The sequence below is a fragment of the Capra hircus genome, chromosome 18, assembly GCF_001704415.2.
Source record: "Capra hircus breed San Clemente chromosome 18, ASM170441v1, whole genome shotgun sequence".
Taxonomy (NCBI): domain Eukaryota; kingdom Metazoa; phylum Chordata; class Mammalia; order Artiodactyla; family Bovidae; genus Capra; species Capra hircus.
In genome coordinates this window covers 14573782-14591154 of record NC_030825.1, presented here as the reverse complement: position 1 = coordinate 14591154, position 17373 = coordinate 14573782, and the positions used below count along the sequence as shown (strand labels likewise).

Below are 17373 nucleotides of genomic sequence, written 5' to 3'. Positions count from 1 at the left end.
TGGGTTTTGCGTTTTCAATGATTTTAGGAAAAATGACTTCCTCGCTTGCTCCTTGGAAGAAAAGCTCTGAGAAACCTAGACAGCATATTAACAAGCAGAGATGTTACTTTGTCGACAAAGATCCATACAGTCAAAGCTATGGTTTTTCCAGTGGTCATGTATGGATGTGAGAGTTGGACCATAAAGAAGGCTGAACACCAAAAAATTGATGCTTTTGAACTGTGGTGTTGGAGAAGACTCTTGAGAGTCCCTTGGACTGCATGAAGATCCAACCAGTCCATCCTAAAGGAAATCAGTCCTAAATATTCATTGGAAGGACTGATGCCGAAGCTGAATCTCCAATACTTTGGCCACCTGATGCGAAGAGCTGACTCATTAGGAAAGACCCTGATGCTGGGAAAGATTGAGGGCGGGAGAAGAAGGGGACGACAGAGGACGAGATGGTTGGATGGCATCACTGCCTCAATGGACATGGGTTTGAACAAACTCTGGAAGATGGTGAAAGACGGAAGCCTGGCACACTGCAGTCCATGGGGTCGAAAAGAGTCAGACAGGGCTGAGCAACCGAACAACAACAGCAAATGGTGGTCCAGTGCTAACACTCCAAGCTCCCAGTGGAGGAGGCCCGGGTTTGATCCCTGGTCAGGAAACCAGATTCCACATGCCGAAACCCAAACCCAGTGCAGCCAAATAAATAAGATAAAGACAAATATTTTTTTTTTAAAGAATTTAAAAAAAGAGATGATTCTATGACAGGGAGCTCAGGGCCGCCAAAACCTAAAATATTTACTGTCTCATCCTTTACAGAAAAGTGTGTTGACACTGATGGAGGGGAACTTTGCAGGCCAAGGACACACCACTCTAGCTCCGAGGCCCTGAGATGGAGGTGCCTGGCTCAGGAGCCCAGCTGTCACCACGCAGGACCAGGACCGGGTTCTCCATGCAGGTGTGGGGGTAGTGGTTCACGGGCTGCCTGGGGTCAGGGCCGACCGTTAGATCTAACCTCAAAGCCGAGGATGGAGCCACGATGACCCGGCTGCCAACCGGGGATGGAACATTCTGGTCAAGAGACAAAGTGCTTTGTCTGAACAGCCTCAGGAAATGGAGGAGTGTGGATGTGGTTGCCAGGATGAGCTGGGCTGTGCAGGACGCGGAGGAAACCGGACTCGGGCAGGCAGGTGCAGTAGGGGACAGTTTCAGAGGCTGGTGAGTGGACCAGCCTGTGTCCCGTCCCCTCTGCCCCCAGCTTGGAGCCACACAGGAAGGCGTGGTGAGTGCTTAGCATCAGGGGCTCACAGGAGACCGTTCCCACAGTGGTCAGGGATCAGCCTACAGTCATTATCATGGACACAACCTCACAGCAAGGCCCAAGCTCAAGGCTCAGGGAGGAAGGGGGTCTCTACCCCGACCAGCAGGTGGGAGAGACCACAGCCCTTGCCAGCCCTGACCTGGCTTCTTGGGCCAGCCCCTGAGGTGAGACAGGAGGTTCCAGGCAGGCCCAGGGTCCAGGGAAGGGTTCCCTGAGCACTCCCTGGGGAAGAAGGGTCTAGTCTGACCACTCACAGTGAGCCCCTTACCTCCTACTGAAGACAATGCCTGTTGGCAACTGCCCCTTGTGGGTATAGACCCAAAAGAACTGAAAACAGGGTCTCAAAAGGGTATCTGCACAACCATATTCACTCCAGGATTATTCACAACAGCCAAAATGTGGAAGTGACCCACATGCCCATCACTAGACTTGTGGATAAACAAAATGTGGTCCACCCACACAGCGGAGTATCATTCAGCCTCAGAAAGGAGGATTCTGACACACATCACCACACGGATGTACCTTGACCTTAGGCTCAGTAAAATAAGCCGCACGCAAGACACTGTACAACGCCACTTTCGTGAGGTTCCAAGAACCACCAGGCTCACAGAGAGAAGGAGGGCTGTGGCTGGGAGCTGGGGAGGGGGCTGCGGCTGGAGAGGGGATTGGGAAGGGGCTGGGGAAGGACTGGGGATCCAGCTCTTGTCTCTTTCGTCTCCTGCATTGGCAGGTGGGTTCTTTACCACTATCACTACCAGGAAGCCCATACTTAACGGTGGTGCTACTGGTCAAGAACCCGCCTGCCAATGCAGGAGATACAAGAGACGCGGGTGCGATCCCTGGGTCGGGAAGATCCCCTAGAGCAGGAAATGGCAACCCACTCCATTGTTCTTGCCTGGGAAATCCCATGGACAGAGCAGCCCGGCGGACTACAGTCCATGGGCTCACAGAGAGTTGGACATGACTAAGTGACCTAAGCACAGGATGTTATGTATGTTTTACAAAAATTTTTTACATTAAAAAAAAATGCTGCAGGCACCAAGGGCCAGAGAGGGTGAGCAGCTCACTCTGGAGAGGTTCACGTCCACAAGTGGGAGCCCCAGTCTGCTCCCACAGCCCCTCCTGGTGTTCCTCCCACCCCCTGCCCAAACCCATGACAGACGGTCTGGATCACTGACAGGGCCCTTCCATTGAGCCCAGACTTGGCCTCAGAATCCTTCTCAACCCAGAGCCCAAGGGCGGCTTCTGCCCATCAGACAAGGTTGGGGGTGGTGCTCACCCCAGGGCCTCACAACTCATGCAGCCCAGAGCCAGGCCCCAGATGCAGGGCAGGCCATCTCAGGCCTTGGCTGGGCCCCCTGGCTGGCCAGATGCCTCTGCCAAAGCCAGCGATGACCGAGGTCACGGCCACAGTGGCACCCTGCCTGTGATCGCGCCCTTGTTCAGCTACTTCATGCAATTACTGGGCCTGTCAAGTCTCCTGCCGGGCAGACAGCTAACAAGGGCATGTTCAGTCGGAAAGGGCAGGAGCTGGGCTGCGGTGGGGGGGCAGACGCCGCACTCCAGGCCGGCAGCCAGCTGGGCTCCCAGCTGCCCGCCCACCAGGCTGGGGTTCAGACTCCCATAGACTCTGCCAGCAGCCGCCCAGCAGCTTGTCCAGCTTCCCCACAGCAGGAAACGGGGAGCACAGCCCTGCAGCACCCCACCTCCCTGCCACCAGCGCCCATATTTGGGGTCAAGGGCAAGCCCCTCTTCTCACTGTCCTCCCTGTGCCCAGGGTCTGTGTCAGAACCCACAGTGGAGAGACAGGGCAGAGGGAGACACAGAGATGGAACCCCTGTCCCAATGCTTTTGGGAAAAAGGCAAACGGCAAACAGAGAACTCTCCACCCAGATGTCACATTTGAAGTTCAAATCATGGCCCCACTGTTGAATTGCTGTGACCCCCAAGAGGGCACTTTCACCCACTCTTGCTCACTCATGAAGTATTTGCTGAGTATCCCCTCAGTGCCAGGTTCTCACCTGGCCCTGGAGATGCCAGTCAACAAACAGGCAGCGCCCGGCACCCAAAGAGCAAGAGTCTGGGGCAGGTGGGGTGGAGAAAGCCAGGTCCCACCTCCCTAATGTGAGCAACACAGGGCGCACCGCAGGGCCTGAATTCTGGGGCTCAGGGAAGACTGCACAGAAGAGTGGACGCTAGGTCCTCAAGAATGACCGCCCTGTGACCAGGTGTGGCTGGGACGGCTGCTGCCCACCCAGGAACCACTGGCCCCACTCTTGCACAGCAGCGCATGGCTGCCCAGAATAAGGACTACATTTCCCAGCCTCCCTTGAAGCTGGGTGGCCATGGGACTCTGTTCTGGCCAATGGGGTGTGAGCTCAGTGTCCTGTGAACCTTGGAGGGGACAGTGTGGATGTTCCATGCAAGACATAAGCACCTCCTTTGCACCGCTATGAGCTTCTTATTGTGGCAAACTATATGGAGTTAACCCTTCTGGAGCGTGCAATTCAGCAGCAGGGGTGACATCCACAGTGTCGTGTGACCATCAGCACGATCTATTTCAAACCCATTTCCAGTGCCCCAAACAGAATCCCAGGACCAGTACCAGGGACTCTCTGCCCTCCCCTGCACAGCCCTGGGAACCTCTGCTCTTCCTTCTCCTCTTCTAGGTATTTCACTTGAATGGAGTCAGACGGGACTTGTCCTTTTGTGTCTGGCTTCTGTCACTCAGCACCACGTCCCCGGGGTTCATCCACGTTACAGCCTGTATCAGACCTTAAAACCAATGTTATTTTAGGTCTTCTCAATCTGCCTCCTTCTTAACACACCAGGTGCTGTGGACTGGTTGTACCCCCTGAAATTTTTGTGTGAAGCCCCACCACTGCAATGTGACTGTATTTGGTGACAGCACTTATAGGAGGTCCTTATGGATAAATGAGGTCATAAAGCTGGGGTCCCCATCCAGCAGGACTGGTGTCCTTATTAGAAGGGGAAGAGAGCTCTCCGCACACACAGAGGACACGCCACGCGAGGACACAGAGATGGTGCTGCCCGCCCCCAGGGAGAGCGGCCAGAGCCGGCCCCACGGGCACGCTGACCTCAGACTCTGCAGACTCCAGACCTGGGGGAGACCACGTCTTGTGTAAGGCCTGTGTCTGTGAGATTTTGTCACACGTCTAAGACACCAGGGAAGGAGTAGGACAAGGATGCCAGGAGTGGGTTAGGGTGAGGAAGGTGCTGTTTCCTCAGTTGTGAAGCAGGTACACAGGCTCCTGTGCTGCCCCGAGGGCCAGTGAAGATGGGACACAGAGGCCCCAGTGCGACCAGTGGCATCCCGCTCGTCTGACCCGCTCGGGGAGGCCAGTTCATGGTCGGGGCACTGACGAGTTAGCTCTGGGGGCTGCTGGCAACCCTGGAGAGACCTACTCATCCAAGCCCCACTGTCATGGCCTCGCCTTTGGCGGCCCCACTCAGGTCAGCTTGCAGAGGGTGGCCGGGCAGTGGCGAAAGGCAACCGTGCGGGGCCGTGACGCCAGTGGAGCAGCCGAGACTCCAGGTGCGCTCGGGCCCTGTGCTGTGTGCACTTGCCTCCCGCCTCATTCAACCCCGATTCCCCAGGAGGCGGGCCAGGCAGGGGCAAGGATGGAGACAGGTGCTCACTTCTCCACGTACTGGTAGGGACGCCGGCTGATGCTGTGCTGATGGGCAGTAAGTATTCTGACTGCCACTCCTGGGAATAGTCATAATTGTTGAGGGCAAAAGAGGAAATGAAAATCAAAACCAAAACAGAAAATGATCCTGTCCTACAGACAGAGAAACCAGCTCAGCAAGGAGAGGCAGTGTTGCCAAGGTGGCCACTGGCCTGGGGCCAGCTCTGCACCTCGTGTGCAGGATCCGGCGCTCATGGGGGCTGGCGGGCGGGGCTGTTGTGGATGGAGGTCCCCACCTCTTGCCGAATACACACCAGCAAGGCTTTGAAGCAGGAAGACCAGGGCTGGAGACATGAGCCACGGCCCTTTCTAGCCCAAATGCCACCCCATGACCCCCGAGGGAAATGGTGGCACACAGCCCTTGTCCATGGTGGACCACGGGAGCCCGCATAGCCACGCCCTTCGGGTGCTTGGCAACAAACAGCAGCTTGTCTGCAGTGACAATGTTTTCCTGGAGCCAAACCAGGGCAGGGATTTATTTTGAGTCCTTGTTGGGAGGGGCCAGGTGACCAGTGCATGTGTGCGGCCACCCTCCCACAAGAAGACGGTGGACTGGTGACCGGAACCTGAAGAACAGTGTCGTGGGCAGTGAGAGGACCTGAGTCTGGCAGGAGAATCCTTCTGACTCCTGAGTTAGTGTTTAGGTAGCCTCTTGTGAGTTCCCACCACCCTGAAGATCCCAAGGTGGAAATATAACTCCTGAGGGCTTCCTGGAGGCAGGGACATGCTGAGCATTATTAGAGAGGCCCCCTCCTTCCCTTGCTCACTCCTGTACCTATTCGGTGCTGAGAAGTAAATAGTCCTAACTTCAGGGAACTCACAACCCAACAAATAGACAAAAACTCCTGCACCGCCAGACAGACGCCAACACAGAGGGGAAGAGAAAGTGCTTTGCGATCACAGAAAGGGAGCAGCTGATCCCTGCCTCAATCAGGGATGAGTTCGGAAAGGTATATCTGAACTGGGTCTTGAGGGGTGCACAGGAGTTGGCTGGTGGAGCTGAGGCATTCAGAACTTAGGGAACAATGTGTGCAAAGAAGAGGGTGGTGGGGCGGGTGTGTGGGACAGAGGGCCAGAACACAAGGGCAGCCGTCCAGCTGGGGATCTGGACTTTATCCTGAGGCCTGGAAGCACTGGCACAGAGAACAGCAGACTGACCCTACGGCTGCAGATGCGCCCGTCTGTCCACTGCAGAGATGTACGTGGTCTCTCACCAGCCCCCCACCGGTGGGCGGCAGCACTGAGACCTGAGACGCACAGCTGGAACTCTACTGCCTATACCGCCCCTCCCCAAGCCCAGAAGCCCAGGGCAGGGCTAGGAGCTCAAGGGAGAGAAGCCAGAGAAGCCAAGGTGGGATGGGAGAGCGACCGGCAGCCGCCAGCACTCCTGACATGGCAAGGTCCTGGAAGCCCGGTGGCAGCTGAGGTTCGGGGAGGGGCCAGGGTCCTGGGCAGCCTCAGTCTCTTCCCCGAGGGACCCCAGCCGGGGAGGGCTCTGCAGTAACCCCTCCGGAAGATGAGCTCACCGGGGCCTCGGGGCTGGAGGGACCGGGTCTCCCTGGCGACAGCTAGAGGCGAGTCAGTTCTGTCCCCAGCAGGGCCCTACTGCTCCCCAGGACAGCACTGTGGCTGAGGGCTCTGAGTCAGGCGGCATAGCCCTGCTGGGGAAGGGGTCCCTCCCTTGGTGCCCGCCAAACCCAGCCCAGAGCCCCGGGGAGGCGCACTCTAGAGCACGGGGCAGCTCTGCCTCCCGGGGTGGGTGCCTCCAACCAACACACAGAGCCCACAGGGGAGAGAAACGAACATTCACTAAAACCCAAGCTGCCAACAGATCTCCCAAGAAGATGCCCAGATGGCCAAGAAGCACAAGGAAAGATGCTCGAAATGTCCATTGAAACCACAAGGAGGGACTTCCCTGGTGGTCCGGTGGCTAAGACTCCACGCTCCCAATTGCAAGGGGCCGGGGTTCAATCCCTGGTCAGGGAACTAGATCCCACGTGCTGCACCTGAAGATCCTGCATGGCACAACTAAGGTCTGGCAGAGTCAAATAAAGTAAATAAATATTAAAAAAAACAACCATGCAAGGCAATCCACTCCACACCCACAGGGGCGGCTAGAATCAGAGACACACGGGAACAAGTCAGGGAGGATGCCGAGATGCGGGATCCAGTGCTGACGGGGAAGTCAGAGGAGCAGGCCGTGGGAGACAGCAGGCAGCACCTCTGACCGTTAAGCCCGGAATCGCCATTCGGCCTAGCAATTCCTCTCCCAGGTGCCCACCCAAGAGAACTGGACAGCACCCAAAGATTCCTACAGGAACGTTCACAGCGGCACTATCCGGACCAGACAGGAGCAGAGACCACCCAACTGCTCCTCAGCTGGGGAGGGGATCGACAACGCGAGACCCACGCGCACGGCAGGCTGTCACTCGGGTGGAGAGGGATGAAGCTCAGACGCAGGCTGCAGCGGGGCTGAACACTGACAGCAAGACCACACTGTGCCGAATGGAGAAGCCAGACAAGCCACAGCACGTATTGAGCGACTCCACTTACACGGAGTGCTCTGAGCAGGCAAACAGAAAGAATTTAGATCTGTGGCTGCCAGGGGCTGGAGGAGGCTGCTGAGGGGTACAGGTTTCTTTTGGGGTGGTGGAAATGTTCTAAAAGCAGCGAGGACAGCTGCACCACTCTGAACATTCCAGAGATCACTGTGTCGTGCACTTTAAAGAGTGACTTGATGGTATGTGAAAGTGTCTTCATGGGGCACCACTAACCTTCCACATGGACGGGAGAACATGACCTGAGAGTGTTCCCTTCTGGAGCTGGACAGAGGTTTGCTTGCCCAGCGCCCCCCATCAGGGACCTTCCCTCCTCCACTGCACTCCTGATGGAGTGTCAGGATGTCCGTCCTCTGACCACACCCCTCACATCTCAGGTGGGCACATGACCCAGCCTGGCCAATCAGCAAATTCCATCGTCAAGGGCAATTAGCAGGCGGGTGACTCCTGCAGAGCCAAGCTGAGCCTTTCCAGACCATCACTATACGGGCCCCGGGAGAAAACCATCTCGCCTTCCCGCCAGGACCGAGAGCTCTAAGGAGTATGTGAACGCAGACCCGGTGGCCTTTCCCACCGCATGCAGAGAACCTGGAGAGTGGAATTAACACGCAGAGGAAAGCAAAACCAAGAAAGGGAGGTAACGACAGAGCTCTGACATTATCTGAATCCCTGGATCCAGCTGTGCCCGACGCCAACCCAGCGACTGGGAGCCAACACAGTGCCTCTCTGCTTGAGCTGCTTTGAATGATGATGCTACTGCTTGCAAGAGTCCTGATTAAGGGAGCCAAGTCACATTCTACATAGACTTTAGGTTTAGAGAAAACTTCAAGTGGTCACAATGACTCTTCAAGATCCCCCAAATATATACACTGAGCAGCTCCACTGCGCAGAACATACAGGTCTTTAAACAGCAGACACCAGTAAGTTCAGGTGCTTACACACCGGATGTTCTGTTCTTCCCAGCTTCTGTTTCTCCTTCCTGCCTTGTTGCTGTTAAGGCTGAATCCATAACTTTTTTTGGCCTGTGTCATGCAGCATGTGGGATCTTAGTTCCCCAAGCAGGGATCAAACCTGGGTCTCCTTGCAGTGGAAGCATGAGGTCTTAACCACTGGACCACCAGGGAATTTCTAAATCTGTAACTTCAGTGCTCACATGGCTTGTGACTCCTCCGGATACCAGACAGGCTGGGAGAAAATGACCCCTCCGCCCTGGCAGAGCCCATCAGTGGATCTTTCGAGAGGCAGAGGGGAGCCCAGGGCAGAGTCTGGGGTGGCAGCGGGAGTAGGTGGGAGTGCTGTTGGCAGACAAAGCCTGAAGCTCATATTGGAGCAGAGGCTGGGCATTGTGAGAACAGGGTGGTCAGCAAGCAGTGACTGAGGAAACCCCTTCTATTTCCCCAAGCCATCTGCAAGCCACACCCCTCAAACACACACCCCTTAGACGAGGATAAGGCAGGTTCTCATGGAAGACATTCAAGGTTAGAAAAAGCACGGGAAAACTAAAGTGGCCCCTCAGAGCTTGGGACACGAAGACCCAGAGCACGTAAGACCCTGAGACCCAAAGACACTTTGTAGGGAAGCAGGGAGCTCCCCAGGAGAGTAGTAAGTTTTGTTCCAAGCCCTCCAGAGGCCAGCCTGACTCCGAGGCAGAAGCTGTGATCACAGGAGTTGAAGTGAGGCAGTGGGAGAAGGCATTCACGTCCGCAGGAGCCGTGGCCGTGGGGCAGCCGTGCAGAGTGCAGACCCCAAGTTCACATCCATTGGGAACCTCAGAGCGGGGCCTTCTTTGGAACAGCGTCTTTGCAGATGTAATAAGATGACACTGGATGGTGGCTGCCCTAAATCCAATGACATGTCCTTATAAGAAGGAAGGACAGACACCGGCAGAAGTTGGAGGGATGTGGCCACCCCACAAGGATGCCTGGACACCCAGGAGCTGGAAGAGACAGGAAGGACTGCCCCCACCACCCCTCTAGAGAATCCAGAGGGATGGTGATGCTGCCCACAGCCTGACGCTGGACTTCTGGCTCCAGAACTGTGAGAGAACATTCCCATTGTTTAAGCCCACCCCATTTGTGGCACTTTGATATGGCAGCCCCAGGACACTCACACAAAGGATCAGGAATGTTCCCCCAGAGGACTAATGGTCTAGTGTGAGCCTTTTATCCAAGACCACCCACAAGGGCCGTAGCAGTCAGCGATGCCAAATGACGCTTTTCAACATGTCACCGGGAATGAGTGACGTGTCACCGGGAAAGACAGGACACCAGCTGTCTTCCTCGTGACGTGTTAGAGCAGGCAAGAGGGGTGAGGAGGTGTAGCGGAGACTCCCCTGCCCTTGACCCCTTTACCCCTGGGCAGCCACAGAGCCTCAGTCTCCTCACCCGAGTGCCTGCCTCCCTAGATGTGGAAAAGGAGGTGATTTAAAATAATCATTATTTTTGCTTACGCATCCAGGTGTCCCCAGGTGTCCCTCTCCCCCGCCCCCAGGGATGGGGGCGCCCAGGGCATGTTGTCAGCCTGGGATGGGGCCCTCCATCACTCCAGGCCAGTCTCGCGGACCAGGCAAAGCCCGTGGCCGAGGCTCCAGGGGGCGAACCACAGTCACAGGGCCAAGGGCGTGGGGATGACGAACAAACATGTAGCCTACACATGCCTGCCTGTTCTAGGCTGCATTGAAGCAAACTTCGATTTGATGAAACTCCTCAGTTTAAACTCAAATTAAACTCGGATCTGACGAGTGTGGATATGGTCGTTTCCACATCTAGGGAGGCAGGCTCTTGGGTGAGGAGACTGAGGCTCCGTGGCTGCCCAGGGGTAAAGGGGTCAAGGGCAGGGGAGTCTCCCCTACATCCCCTCACCCCTCTTGCCTGCTCTAACATGTCACGAGGAAGACAGCTGGTGTCCTGTCTTTCCCGGTGACATGTCACTCTCCACAACGACCCTACTGGGCACATCACCTCTTCAACCCATTTCACAGGGTAGAAATTGGAGACGCAGGGAGTTTATGTCCTTGCCTGAGGCCACAGACCTGCTAACAGCAGATCATTTTACTATTTCCCTCAACAACAGGAAAGAAACAGGCGCGGGTGGTAACAGAAGGGCTTGGGTTTAGATTAGGATGAAAAATCCCTGTGCCACCAAGTCTGGGGACAGGTCACCAAGGCCACGTGGGAGGCCCATCCTCCAGGGCTGTGGAAAAGCCCACAGCTTCTCTGTGAAGGGGTGAGTTCAACAGCCCCCCAGCCCAGAACCCTGGGCCAGGGATCTCCTGGACACGGCCAACACAGGGCCCAGGTCACCCCAGGCGCCTTCTGATGCCAGGTGGGAAAGCTGCCCGTGGGTGAGTCAGAGCTCCGCGCGTCTGTCTGACAAGTGGCCCAGAGCAAAGCGGGCAGCGATCCTAATCCCATCTGACAGCCTGAATCCCCGACCCCACACGCGAGGACCGGAGGTGACAGAGGTGTAGGCACAGCCTGGCACCCCAAGCCGACACCCTCCAGCCCCAGGAAGCGGCTCACAGACGCGACACGCAGGCCCAAGGCCAAGCGCTCCTGGGTCTTTGGGGTGAAGCCAGGTCTGGGGGCTCCGTGGCCTCGCACCCCCAGGGGCCCTCAGGCTGGCCCGTGACCCAGGTATTTCCAGGCCCTGGCACCCCATTCCCCGGCCTCTTCTGCTCCTTCTCTTTTTTTAATGTTGGGAGGCCAGAGCCGGAACAGATGGCTGTCGCCCACCAGAAGGCCTCTCCTGGCGTGTGGCCGGCCCTCCCCCGGAGGCAGGAAGCCGCACGTACTCCTCACCGAGAGTCCATCTCCGCAGGGCCTGGAAGCACGGCTGCAGAGCAGGTCTCCTGCCGGGGGCGGGAAGGGGCCGGGCCTGCCCTCTCTAGAAGGGGGACACCAGGTGACACAGCCCACCCGGTGCCAGAGCTGGGGGCGCATGGGCTTCCTATGGAGCTGCAGCAGCCCAGAACAGCACACACTCATTATCCTACGGTTCCGGAGGCCCGAAGTCCAGAACGAATCTGTCTTATCGGCTGAACTGGGGCCGGTTCCCGATGGAGGCTCCAGGGAGATGCATTTCCTCCCTTCCAGCGTCTGGAGGCACCAGCACCCCCTGGCTTGTGGCCACGTCATCCTGACCTCCACTTGCAACATCACTTACTCTGCCCTCTCGCCTCCCTCCAACAAGGACGCTTGTGATGACACTGGGCCCCCACCCAGGCCATCCTGAGCAGCGCCGAATGTAATCTCATCTGCCAAGTCCCTTTTCCCAAGGAAGGTCACACATCCACAGGTTCCAGGGATTATCAGGATGTAGGCTTCTTGGTGGGGACAGGGGGCTGACTGCAGGGAGAAACCCCTCAATGACAGAGCAGTCACTCAAGGCCGCCCCACCGCCTCCTCCTGCAGCCCTCCCTCCCAGCCAAGGGAAGGTGATGGAGCCTGGCACCAGGATGAGGCAGCACCTTGCACACGTCCCTCAGCCACGCACACTTGCTCTAGGGGGTCGAGGTGGGAAAGACCTGTGCCAGCAGCGGAGCCAGGCAGACAAGCACAGTCTTAGCTGCCTTGTAAGACCACAGGATGGGATGCAGACTTGGGCCAGGCTTCCCAGGCGGCGCTAACGGTAAAGGACTGCCTGCCGATGCAGGAGACGCAAGAGACGAGGGGTCGATCCCCGGGTCGGGAAGATCCCCTGGGGGAGGGCGTGGCAACCCACTCCAGCCTTCTTGCCTGGAGAGTCCCATGGACAGAGGAGCCTGGTGGGCTACAGTCCCTGGGGTTGCAAAGAGTCAGACACGACTGAAGCGACCTAGCACACACCTAACGGCTGGACAGTGGTGGTGCACCCGTAACATAGAATATGACGCAGACACCAGGGCAAAAACCCGACACGGAAAGAGGTCTTTGACATAAGTGAGGGGAAAAGGGAACCAAGCCGCAGAACAGGTCGACAGTACGACTCCTTCACCGTGACACAGAATCCTGTAGGTGTGATATGGTTACCTGCACACACGTTGAAAAAACTGTGATTTCCTCTAAGCAGACGGACAGCCCACGGTGGGACATGCCTACTCGATGCTGTCTGCCTTATTGTGTGAGCGCTCCATTACTCAGTGTGTCCAGCTCTTTACAACCGCAGGGACTGTAGCCCGCCAGGTTCCTCTGTCCATGGGATTCTCCCAGGAAGAACACTGGAGTGGGTTGCCATTTCCTTCTCCAGGGGATCTTCCTGACCCTGGGATTGAACTGGCAGGCAGATTCTTTACCACTAGGGCCACCTGGGAAGCCATCTCCCCTATTGCTTTAGTATTTTCACAGGGATGTATTACATTTTAACAAGGAATGATATGAACATATTTTCATCCCATAATAAACCACAACCCCCACCCTGATTTCAGGTCCTGAAATATTTTGTTTTCTCTAAGAGGGAAAGATGCCCCAGTGAGACAGCCCCAGGCAGTCTCCCCTGCAGACAATGCGCCCTCCCTGTCTTGACCCACATGGGGCTCATGCACTGTCCCCCTGCCCCCCGGGCTCTGAGGACGACCTGCTGAAGACACGTAACTGACAGGGGCAGAAAAGCCACAGCACGGCTTCCCTGGTGGCTCAGTGGTAAAGAATCCACCTGCGGAAGCAGGAGACATGGGTTCCACCCCTGGTCCAGGAAGATCACACATGTCGTGGAGCAACTAAGCCTGTGAGCCACAACTACTGAGCCTGCGACCTAGAGCCCGGGAGCCTCTACTGAAGCCCGTACGCCCTAGAACCTGCGCTCTGCAACAAGAGAAGCCACCGCAATGAGAAGCCTGCACACTGCAGCTAGAGAGCAGCCCCTGCTCGCGGCAGCTAGAGAGAAGCCCGCAGAGCAACAAAAAAGGAGAGAGACAGAAGCCACAGCAGAAAGCTTAAAGCAAACAGGTCTCCCCGAGGCCCAGACAGACGCCAGCCCAGGATCGACATAAAAAGGTGACTGGGGACGTAGACGCCTGTCCCTGAGCAGACCTCACCGAGGTTTCATGCGTGAAGCCCTCCTGTCCAGGGGCAGGGCTGGATTTCAAGAGCACTTCATGGAAGGCAGCCAGCACCCCTCTATTCACAGAGCCCCCAATCTGGGCCCAGGTCTGAAGGGGCTGAGAGCAGGCACAGGGCAGCAGGCAGCGCGGAGATGTGAGTTCTAGTCCTGCCTGGGCCACTGCCTGGCTCTCAGACTGGCTCCGCCCTGCCAGCACAGGGGCCTGACTCAGCCAGGCTGCCCTCGGAGCCCGCTTTCCCACCTCGCTGGCGGGGACCACTCCCGTCCTTCAGAAGGGCCGGCCGGCCTGGCGCGAGGATGTGGTGTGCAGCCCGCCATGGGTGCAGGAAGGAGGAATGGCTGCCCCCTGCCAGGAACTTGTCATCTTTCACCTAAACGTCAGGTCAAGGTCCCTCCTAGCTCCACCTGCCCACGACTCTGCTCACTCAGCAAAGCATCAGGAGACAGAGGTATCAGCTGATGGGCAGCACGCAGGCCTGTGGTCACAGCCCTGCCGACCACCACGACCACTGGCAGCCTTGGCGCACCTCCTGCCCCCACACCCCTGCCCCGCGGGGACCCCGCAGCCTGGAACCGCGAGGCCGCCCCGCCCACACCTCCTCCCCTCTCACCCCCGAGCGCAGCAGTCACTCCCAGGAAGCAGAGCTGGCTCCATGCTCCAGGCTACAGGTTTAGCGCCAGAGGGCAGCCTGGCCAAGAAGAGGCAGCGCGGACAGGAGCGACTGTTCCACACCCAGCCCCTCCCTCTCTGGTCCCCGCAGGGTCTCGGGTGAGGATAGCGAGCTGTCACATTCACCAGACTCAGGCTCTGGTGTAGCCCCTACCATCCAGGACCTTGGGGGAAATTTGCCTCTCCTCCCCCCGTGGAGCCAGCTGACCCGCCAGGCCCCACAGCGCCCCTGGATCAGGATTGACCACGTCTACAGGAGGTCCGGCCAGAGACAGACCAAACCTGAAGGAACTTGCAGTTCCATCCTGCGGGCTTTGCCGAGGATGCTGCCTTGCTGGTTCGTGGTGGGTCTGCCTCTCGCCCTGGAGAGTCTGCGGGCACCCAGGAGCAAGAAGGGACCCGTGATCCTCCCGGGATGAACGATGTGGCTGTGGCTCCTGGGGAACCTGGCCCAGCTCCACGGTGGCCATGGCCTTGCCTCCAGGTCTCAGAACCGAAGGAGGCAGCCAGGCCCCTGATGATGAGAAGGGGCGGGGCTGAGCATCTTCATTCATTCATTCATTCAGAACTAGCTTCATTCATTCATTCAGAACCAGCTTTTGTGCACCCCAGGGTAGGCCAGCAGGGCCTCTGAGCCCGCCTATCTCTGCAGACCAACCAGCCTGGCACAGCTTTCCCTCAGCCCGGGCTCCACGTTACCTGATTGGGCAGGAAGCTCCTCCACCTCCCACCTCGGCCACAGGCAAATCTGCTCCCCGCCCTGGGGGCCCAGTCAGCACCAGCATCCCAGGGGCTCCCCAGGAATACAGGTTCTCAAGCCCCACCAGGATCTGCTGAGCATCTGCATTTTACACACGTCCTGAGGGGGCTGAGGCAGGGCTCTAGAGCCCAGGTGGCACCCCTGTCAAGGAGCTTGGCATCTCTGGGCAGGCTGCCTGTGTATCCCTGGTGATGCCAGCCTGCACGACGGGCAGCAATGATGGGGACCAACCTGCAGACCCGGTGCTCAGGAGGAACCCCAGCTTCCCATCTCAGCCATGTGGCCCGGCCCTGGCCCTAAAAGCCAGGGTGGGTGCAGTTCACCCTGGAACAGAGGGAACAGGACCCCGTCTGGGACCCCAAGCTCCGTGCAGTCCCCCTTCCCAGGAAGGCCCGTGGCGTCCTCACGGCAGCTGCCCTCCAGGAGGTCCTCACACTGGGAGAGAGAACACACACACACACACACACACAGAACCGTTTCTGGCTGGCTCGGCTCAGCGACTGCACCCTCCTAGGCCCGAGGACGCGGCTCGCTGACGCCAGGCCGGCTCCTGGCTGTGACAGTGACTGCAGCCCGCCGGGGCCAGTCACTCCGTGGCCCCACGCGGCTGCCGCGGCTGCTTTCACGCTCCGGTGGAGGGCGGGCCTCGGGGCTCCAGGGCGTCCACTGGCTTCACTCTCCAGGACGGCAGCCTCTGGCTTCTCTCTTTTTTTTTAAATCTAAGCCCATTGAGAAAACGCAGGCAAGTGCAGCTCCTGCCGCAGCCTGGAATGGAGGCTCGTCCTCACTGTGTCTGGGGACCGAGAACACTGTCCCCTCCCACCTCTGATGGTGGCCCAGGGCACTATGAGGCCGCCAGGCTGAGACCACATCAGGGTGTGCATTCACACCCACCTCCCCACAAGGCCAGGGTGCAAGGCGAGGGGCCAACCTGGTTCAGGGGTCACCTGGGAGGGTAGCCAGGTCCCACACTTGCTGAGGGCACTGCATGCTGCTCCATGCCATCTGTCTACAAGGACCCAGCCCAGAGAGGGTGAGTGCCCTCCCCAGGATGCTCAGCAGTGGTGGGCCAGGCTGGATGTTCAGCGAGCCAGCACGCAATTCACGGAGCCACCCTCAGGCCTTTGCAGCAGGCAGGCAGCTGCATGGGGGCCCAGGTAGGGGTCCTCAGGGAGCTGGCTCTGAGCTCTGCCCACACCACCACATCCATGTACTCCTTCTTAGAGACCAGCACCCCCCAGGTTCTGGGAGTGTGTCAGAAAACTGCCCTGCATCCCATGTCCCCAGTTCCAAGAGGTTCACCTGAGTGACAGACTTTCAAATAAAATCAGAGCTTCCCTGGTGGTCCAGAGGCTAAGACCCCACACTTCCAATGCAGGGGGCCCGGGTTCAATCCCTGGTCAGGGAACTAGATCCCACATGCCACGACTCAGAGTTCGCACACCACAACTAAAGATCCTGCAGCCACAACAAAGATTGAAGATCCCGTTACTACAACCAAGACTCGGCGCAGCCAAATAAATAAATACTAGCAAAAATAAAATAGCCAATTCCGGGGCATACTGTCCATGAAATCTTTGTGCTTCTTGCCTCACAAGCCTCTAAATTTCTGACGACACTGACCCCCTGCCCTGTAAAGTGCCTCGTATCCACTGAGGTCAACAAGACAAACAAACACAAATGGTAAAAAATAGATGAACTATTGGAAGGGAAGAAAAATGCCCAACACCGGCGGGGTCTCTGGGTGATGCATGCGACCTGCCCTTAGGCTGCTCCTTGCCTTTCATGTTCCATCATTCAGTTTTTCTATGTGGAGCAAGGGTTATACATTCATAAAGGAAAAAATAACCAGGGAACCAAATTTGATTGTACAATACCAGAAGAGCAGTGATAAAAGCTGCTCTTATTTATCGTTGAACACTTCTGGGGGAACTGGAAGGGGTGAACAGAGCAGGGCTGGACCCCGACATTCAGGCAGTAATTCCTTTTTCCCCTTGGCTTCTTGGAATGGGTTTCGTTCCCCTCTAAGATCTTGGATGTGAGCGGCAGATATCCTGCCAACAAACCACAGCCACCTTTTTTTGTTCTTCCAGTATGGGTGGAAGGTTGCTGAAAATCAGAACCAAATAGGCTACAATAAAGTTTTATTAGCGATGAGGTTGGGAAGGCCTGAGCCTAACTGAGCTGGGTGTCTCCCTGGAATAACCCCAGCCTGCCTTGGCCGGGAATTCAGAATCATCCAGAAAGACTCAGTGTCTGTCCTCCTGGACACCTCCTGTCCGGGCAGCCTGAGGCATCTAAAGTGCCCCAGACTCCTGTCCTAGGCC

General features: G+C 57.3%; 1 protein-coding gene across 1 annotated transcript in view; it reads right to left on the bottom strand.

The window, feature by feature from the left end:
• JPH3 (junctophilin 3) overlaps window positions 1–17373 on the bottom strand; it is a 79586-nt gene that overhangs the window by 30102 nt on the left and 32111 nt on the right. The window lies entirely within an intron of this gene.